This window comes from Anser anser, assembly GCF_964211835.1.
Source record: "Anser anser genome assembly, contig: HAP1_SCAFFOLD_239, whole genome shotgun sequence".
NCBI lineage: Eukaryota > Metazoa > Chordata > Aves > Anseriformes > Anatidae > Anser > Anser anser.
Window position 1 is genome coordinate 92501 of NW_028154079.1, and position 8459 is coordinate 100959.

The 8459-nt window shown below is 39.5% G+C and overlaps 1 long non-coding RNA gene across 1 annotated transcript in view; it reads right to left on the reverse strand.

The window, feature by feature from the left end:
• LOC310890846 overlaps positions 1–2081 on the reverse strand; it is a 12356-nt gene extending 10275 nt beyond the window's left edge. Inside the window, exons 1-2 of the long non-coding RNA XR_014577329.1 lie at positions 2043–2081; positions 1549–1616 (exon numbers count right to left, since the gene is read on the reverse strand). This is a non-coding gene — a long non-coding RNA (uncharacterized lncRNA). The remainder of the gene's footprint in view (positions 1–1548; positions 1617–2042) is intronic.
• Positions 2082–8459: the final 6378 nt, after the last annotated feature.

Below are 8459 nucleotides of genomic sequence, written 5' to 3' on the forward strand. Positions count from 1 at the left end.
AACATCAGGAAAGTGAAAGGCTTCTTGGAATACTTAGGTCCTCGTTTCCAGAAGAAAACCCGGGAGAAGAAGGAAGAATGCCATCCTCCAGATGGCTCTTTATGAGAGCAATGCAGAAGTGAGGGCAGTAAACAACCTCACAAGGAAGGGAAGCCTTCCAGTGCAGGTGAAAGCAAGAAATACAGCTCCATCGCATCCAGCGAGTATATTAAAGGTAAGCGGCTGCAGTTTATGGGATTCCTTTTAGATTAATCTAGAGATTATTTAAAACAGTCTTTAAATGCTTGATGACTGAACAGTCTGCTGGATATTAAAATATGTTTTGAAAAATATGTTTCAAGTGTTGTTTTTTCAGCTATGTGGGGAGAACAAATACAGTGGCTATGAATATTTTGGCTATTATTCAGAACAGCATTTCTTCTTTGCATACTTCTTTGTTGTTCTACCTCAATATACATCTAATTGTTAGACTGCTGGATTTGTTCCCAGTATTGATGACAAAGCACACTATAGATGCTGTCTGCGTTACTGGAAAATGATTTGTTTCAAAGTAAAATGACTTCCAGGTAAGGTAAACGCTGAGCATGCTCTTCCTGCCTCCTTCTTCACAGTGCTCATAGTAGATCGCTTACGTATGTATTAGTCAGATTCTCTTATAAACTCCTAGTGCATCTCTGGAATTTTGAATTTACAGTGACTTTACGCTCTTCTCTCTCGCTCCTCTAGGCGGTTTCATCTGTTACCAGAGCTCTAGAACTATTTGTGAAACCTGAAGAGCTGGATGGAGAGAATTGCTACAAATGTAGCGAGTAAGATTATTACTAATTATGTCTTAATACTAGATATTAGTTTTATGTATTGCATGACTTAGAGCATAAGTTATCTTTTAACTTCATTTAGAAATAAGGAGACGCAGCTTTGTTGTTGTTGTTGTTGTTGTTGTTGTTGCTTCATTTTGTAGTAGTGGTGAGCTGAAGCAAGGAGCTATGGAGAATGATTTGGAGTGGAAGGCAGCAGCAGGTTCCTGTGAGTTGAGAATGTGAGCTGGCTCTGTGGTAATTAATGTTAGCAGCCTGTGCTGGCTCACTAAGCAGCGTCTTGCACAGCTCTTGAACTGTGTCCTTACGTGGAGCTGTCTCCTTATGCGGAGACTATTTACAGGGGTTCCACAGAAGGACAAAGTCCAATCCACTTTCTAACCACCACCAAGCTCTTATATTTTAACATTGTATGTGGTTTGGTTTTTTAAGTTAAACAAGTTTAATTTAGAAAGTTATACATGTACTTAAACATCATGAATTATATTTACAAAACATCCTACCTTTATATCCAAAGTGATATCAAGAAATGCCTCATACGTATCCGAAACTGCTTTGCAATTCAAGCACTTCAGTGGAAGCAAAATATAAATGCTTAACAATACGTGGAGGAGACTAACTGTCCAAATTCAAGTTGTCGATAGATACTACTTTAGACAAACTGCAGACTGCTTTACTACCGACAAAAGACACAGATCAGTTCTAAGGACAGGAATATTTTTTAAAGTACCTCTTGATCTTAGAAATCCTCCAAATATTTGATGAATGATGGTGGTAGCTTGAGAAGATCTGTCCAATCTGGAAATAAATTATAATCAGACCTCAGAAGATTTAAGGCACACAGTTAACTCTTCAAAGAGTTTTATGAAAACCAAGGATGACGTAGACTTTCAGTTTTGATAGTAAATAAAGGACTACAAGGTGCTAGAGAACGTATAAAAGTGAATTTGTTTATGCTGACTTGGTGCTTCCATTCAAGCACGCTTCCTGCATAGCATCGACAGTATAGCGCAAGAACTCGTGTGCGTCTTCTTGACTGCCAAAACGGAAATGTTGTCCTATTGCTAAATAAGAAGATGATAGTATTTACCTCATTTAAAAATGAAATAATTCTCGTATTTCTAAAATCTCTCTTCTTTATAGTGTTAAAACCATTTATACACATCAAATAATTATTTGAAGATTACAAGATACTGAAAAAGAAACACATCTGAAGCCACTTACGACTGAGGTTATTGATAACACGCATAGGCTCGATGGCATCAACAGTGCAACGCAGGGCCTGGTTAATGTGAGTCTCCATCGTGCACATCATGCAAAAATCTTGTTCACGACCTGAAGAGTGAAAGAAGAAAGCATCCCAGTCTAGCGAAACAGACATAACTACAAACAAACATATAAGTAACATTTAAACTATAGATACAGTATCCACTCTCCTTGTCCCAACAGTCTCGTAACATTTCATTTCACACAACTTTATAGAATAAAAATATCCATTAAGCTTGTGTTCAAGTGCATTTTGTGATGAGAAATCTAAAAGACTACTGCAAAGTCACGTTTGTGAAGGCTGACAGGAATGTGAACTCCACAGGCTGCAAAATATATGAGGAAAGAATATTTGACATTGATGATACAGCATTAAGAGAATGTGGGTTATTTTCAGCACAGTGCTGTCAGGTGAGCTTCATGATACAGAGCTACGAGTCCTTTGGGAGAAAGGAAAAACTAAAGTAATGTATGTAATAGTACTTCTGCCCTCCTTTTTTCAACAGGATTCTTAACTGAAACAATTTCTATATACAGGAAGAAAACAGTTAAATTTCTAGGTATCGATACAAAGATACCAGCCTAAAAAGCATACACGTTTAGTACAACATTTAGTTTATAGTACAACATTTTATTTAGAACAAAATCAGTCTAGATTTTAATACAGTCCCACAAAAAAATCTAGTCATGTTCATAACAGCTCATATTGCTTTCTAGGTTTTGTTTTTGTTTGCTTCTGTTTTTTTTAATTGGTTCAACAACGAACAGACCATTTATTGTAGTGCATTATGGAACCTAGGCTGTGAAGACTAAAGACCTATGATGCCAACATCCTAAATTTTATTGCCTTTCTAGCAGCAGGAAGCCCAAATAGCCCAAATGCCAAATGTTCATTAAATGCATTCCTGTCCAATGCACTTCATTATTCCCATGAAGCAAGAAAAGATCCTTTTAAAAAAACAAACAAAAAACACACATGGTGCATTAAACGCACTCCATATGCTATTCTGAGCCCACTGCTAATACAATGCTCAAAGCCAGCTTCCACAGGTAAAATCAGGCAAGTAACTTTGTCTCACAGAATCACTGCTGTTCTTTCACCTTCAGAGCTATCCAACAGATTTAAAATACTGTTAGAAAGTACTCACATGACTGGCTGTGCTCAAGAGAAAGCATGTAATTGGCAAGTGGGGGGGTGTAGGTCAAACACTGTAGAGTAGCATTAAGAAAACGTGTGTTGCCAAGATTGTACAGGCCAACTCCAACACTTTGTGTTTCTTGCCAATCCATACATATCGTCTCCGGTGGAAAAAGAATCCTTTGTGGCGGAGCAATTCCATCATTAACAACTGCAAGAAAGTTATATTTAAAAAGAGATTTTGTTTGTTTCTAAGAAAGGCATTAGGTATATATAGGTATAGTAAATATATAAAGTATATATAGGTATAGTAAAAATACTATTCTGCGGGAGCACCTAGAGGAACTAGCTACAATCCAAAACAGAAAAACTTATTGCAGACAGCTTTAATACCGCCAAATTCAAATTGGCTGGTCAACACAACGTTTTGGGAAAAAAAGTTTAGTCAACCATTTTAATTTTTCTAAGGCAAGGCTAACTGCCATCCTGTTTTTAGTATCTAACGCCAAGTTCCTCTCCATCTATAATCTTTAACCTGATTACCTCAACTACTGCTTTTTTCCTTATTATAACTTAAACCACAAACTTAGACTTGAAATTATATGGTAATAAATGCAAGGACAATGTAAAAACAAATAACTAGGAATGACGGTACCCCTACAAATATCAGATCTTTTCCTGAGCAATGTTAGCATTCAAAAACCTGTGAATAATGGAAGCTGTGAATAGCAACAATAAAACGCTTTTCTTTGCAAAACAGTCCCCAGTGGTGCCAGCGCACCCTCTGGAGTCACTGCACTGCATTCCCAGTGGTGCCAGTGCCCTCTCTGCACTCACTGCAGTGAATCCCCAGCGGTGACAGTGCACTCTCTGGACTGGCACCACTGGGGATGCAGTGCAGTGAGTCCAGAGAGTGCGCTGGCACCACTGGGGATGCAGTGCAGTGAGTCCAGAGAGTGAACTGGCACCTTGGGTATGTAGTGCAGTGAGTCCAGAGAGTGCACTGGCACCATGGGGATGCAGGGCAGTGAGTCCAGAGAGTGCGCTGGCACCACTGGGGATGCACTGCAGTGAGTCCAGAGAGTGCACTGGCACCATTGGGGATGCACTGCAGTGACTCCAGAGAGTGCACTGGCACCACTGGGGATGCAGTGCAGTGAGTCCAGAGAGTGCACTGGCACCACTGGCGATGCAGTGCAGTGAGTCCACAGAGTGCACTGGCACCACTGGGGATGCAGTGCAGTGAGTCCAGAGAGTGCACTGGCACCACTGGGGATGCAGTGCAGTGAGTCCAGAGAGTGCACTGGCACCACTGGGGATGCAGTGCAGTGAGTCCAGAGAGTGCACTGGAACCACCGGGGATGTACTGCAGTGACTCCAGAGACTGCACTGGCACCACTGAAGATGCAGTGCAGTGAGTCCAGAGAGTGCACTGGCACCACTGAGGATGCAGTGCAGTGAGTGCAGGCAGTGCACTGGCACCACTGGTGATGCAGTGCAGTGAGTCCAGAGACTGCACTGGCACCACTGGGGATGCACTGCAGTGAGTCCAGGGAGTGCACTGGCACCACTGGGGATGCAGTGCAGTGAGTCCAGAGAGTGCACTGGCACCACCGGGGATGTACTGCAGTGAGTCTGCAGAGTGCACTGGCACCACTGCGGATGCAGTGCAGTGAGTCCAGAGATTGCACTGGCACGACTGGCATCCCCAGTGGTGCCAGTTTTTCATAGTTTCTAAGTTATTTAGATAGCATAATCTGGCTGGGGATCATGACTGGGGATTATTAGGTTGATCAGTGAAGACAGGAAAGATATTGCTGAATTGTGTCAGAGCACTAGCTTTGGACCACGTAGTTTGAATCACATCTGCACACCATTCTGGATTAGGTTAAAACATTTTTTTTTTTTACTTGCATATATTCCAGAGCTAACCATTGTTAATGATCTGTGTACCAACCAGGACCTATGGTCCTTCAATCTGAGGGCTTAAGTTTGCTGCATCTAAAGGAAGTTACATGTGCACAAAGTACCACAAAATCGCTGACATGCGGCAAATCATCCCCTGGGGTAAAATAAATAAAGTTTCCTATATGCAACAAGTGCCACATCTTTTTTTCTCTTTTTAACTTGCATGTTTCTTTCAGACTTTATGATTTGTATTTCTCTGCGCTCCACTTTGACAATGCCAATCGCAAGCGTAACAAAAAGAAGAAAAAGGAGAAACATCAGGAAAGTGAAAGGCTTCTTGGAATACTTAGGTCCTCGTTTCCAGAAGAAAACCCGGGAGAAGAAGGAAGAATGCCATCCTCCAGATGGCTCTTTATGAGAGCAATGCAGAAGTGAGGGCAGTAAACAACCTCACAAGGAAGGGAAGCCTTCCAGTGCAGGTGAAAGCAAGAAATACAGCTCCATCGCATCCAGCGAGTATATTAAAGGTAAGCGGCTGCAGTTTATGGGATTCCTTTTAGATTAATCTAGAGATTATTTAAAACAGTCTTTAAATGCTTGATGACTGAACAGTCTGCTGGATATTAAAATATGTTTTGAAAAATATGTTTCAAGTGTTGTTTTTTCAGCTATGTGGGGAGAACAAATACAGTGGCTATGAATATTTTGGCTATTATTCAGAACAGCATTTCTTCTTTGCATACTTCTTTGTTGTTCTACCTCAATATACATCTAATTGTTAGACTGCTGGATTTGTTCCCAGTATTGATGACAAAGCACACTATAGATGCTGTCTGCGTTACTGGAAAATGATTTGTTTCAAAGTAAAATGACTTCCAGGTAAGGTAAACGCTGAGCATGCTCTTCCTGCCTCCTTCTTCACAGTGCTCATAGTAGATCGCTTACGTATGTATTAGTCAGATTCTCTTATAAACTCCTAGTGCATCTCTGGAATTTTGAATTTACAGTGACTTTACGCTCTTCTCTCTCGCTCCTCTAGGCGGTTTCATCTGTTACCAGAGCTCTAGAACTATTTGTGAAACCTGAAGAGCTGGATGGAGAGAATTGCTACAAATGTAGCGAGTAAGATTATTACTAATTATGTCTTAATACTAGATATTAGTTTTATGTATTGCATGACTTAGAGCATAAGTTATCTTTTAACTTCATTTAGAAATAAGGAGACGCAGCTTTGTTGTTGTTGTTGTTGTTGTTGTTGTTGCTTCATTTTGTAGTAGTGGTGAGCTGAAGCAAGGAGCTATGGAGAATGATTTGGAGTGGAAGGCAGCAGCAGGTTCCTGTGAGTTGAGAATGTGAGCTGGCTCTGTGGTAATTAATGTTAGCAGCCTGTGCTGGCTCACTAAGCAGCGTCTTGCACAGCTCTTGAACTGTGTCCTTACGTGGAGCTGTCTCCTTATGCGGAGACTATTTACAGGGGTTCCACAGAAGGACAAAGTCCAATCCACTTTCTAACCACCACCAAGCTCTTATATTTTAACATTGTATGTGGTTTGGTTTTTTAAGTTAAACAAGTTTAATTTAGAAAGTTATACATGTACTTAAACATCATGAATTATATTTACAAAACATCCTACCTTTATATCCAAAGTGATATCAAGAAATGCCTCATATGTATCCGAAACTGCTTTGCAATTCAAGCACTTCAGTGGAAGCAAAATATAAATGCTTAACAATACGTGGAGGAGACTAACTGTCCAAATTCAAGTTGTCGATAGATACTACTTTAGACAAACTGCAGACTGCTTTACTACCGACAAAAGACACAGATCAGTTCTAAGGACAGGAATATTTTTTAAAGTACCTCTTGATCTTAGAAATCCTCCAAATATTTGATGAATGATGGTGGTAGCTTGAGAAGATCTGTCCAATCTGGAAATAAATTATAATCAGACCTCAGAAGATTTAAGGCACACAGTTAACTCTTCAAAGAGTTTTATGAAAACCAAGGATGACGTAGACTTTCAGTTTTGATAGTAAATAAAGGACTACAAGGTGCTAGAGAACGTATAAAAGTGAATTTGTTTATGCTGACTTGGTGCTTCCATTCAAGCACGCTTCCTGCATAGCATCGACAGTATAGCGCAAGAACTCGTGTGCGTCTTCTTGACTGCCAAAATGGAAATGTTGTCCTATTCCTAAATAAGAAGATGATAGTATTTACCTCATTTAAAAATGAAATAATTCTCGTATTTCTAAAATCTCTCTTCTTTATAGTGTTAAAACCATTTATACACATCAAATAATTATTTGAAGATTACAAGATACTGAAAAAGAAACACATCTGAAGCCACTTACGACTGAGGTTATTGATAACACGCATAGGCTCGATGGCATCAACAGTGCAACGCAGGGCCTGGTTAATGTGAGTCTCCATCGTGCACATCATGCAAAAATCTTGTTCACGACCTGAAGAGTGAAAGAAGAAAGCATCCCAGTCTAGCGAAACAGACATAACTACAAACAAACATATAAGTAACATTTAAACTATAGATACAGTCTCCTTGTCCCAACAGTCTCGTAACATTTCATTTCACACAACTTTATAGAATAAAAATATCCATTAAGCTTGTGTTCAAGTGCATTTTGTGATGAGAAATCTAAAAGACTACTGCAAAGTCACGTTTGTGAAGGCTGACAGGAATGTGAACTCCACAGGCTGCAAAATATATGAGGAAAGAATATTTGACATTGATGATACAGCATTAAGAGAATGTGGGTTATTTTCAGCACAGTGCTGTCAGGTGAGCTTCATGATACAGAGCTACGAGTCCTTTGGGAGAAAGGAAAAACTAAAGTAATGTATGTAATAGTACTTCTGCCCTCCTTTTTTCAACAGGATTCTTAACTGAAACAATTTCTATATACAGGAAGAAAACAGTTAAATTTCTAGGTATCGATACAAAGATACCAGCCTAAAAAGCATACACGTTTAGTACAACATTTAGTTTATAGTACAACATTTTATTTAGAACAAAATCAGTCTAGATTTTAATACAGTCCCACAAAAAAATCTAGTCATGTTCATAACAGCTCATATTGCTTTCTAGGTTTTGTTTTTGTTTGCTTCTGTTTTTTTTAATTGGTTCAACAACGAACAGACCATTTATTGTAGTGCATTATGGAACCTAGGCTGTGAAGACTAAAGACCTATGATGCCAACATCCTAAATTTTATTGCCTTTCTAGCAGCAGGAAGCCCAAATAGCCCAAATGCCAAATGTTCATTAAATGCATTCCTGTCCAATGCACTTCATTATTCCCATGAAGCAA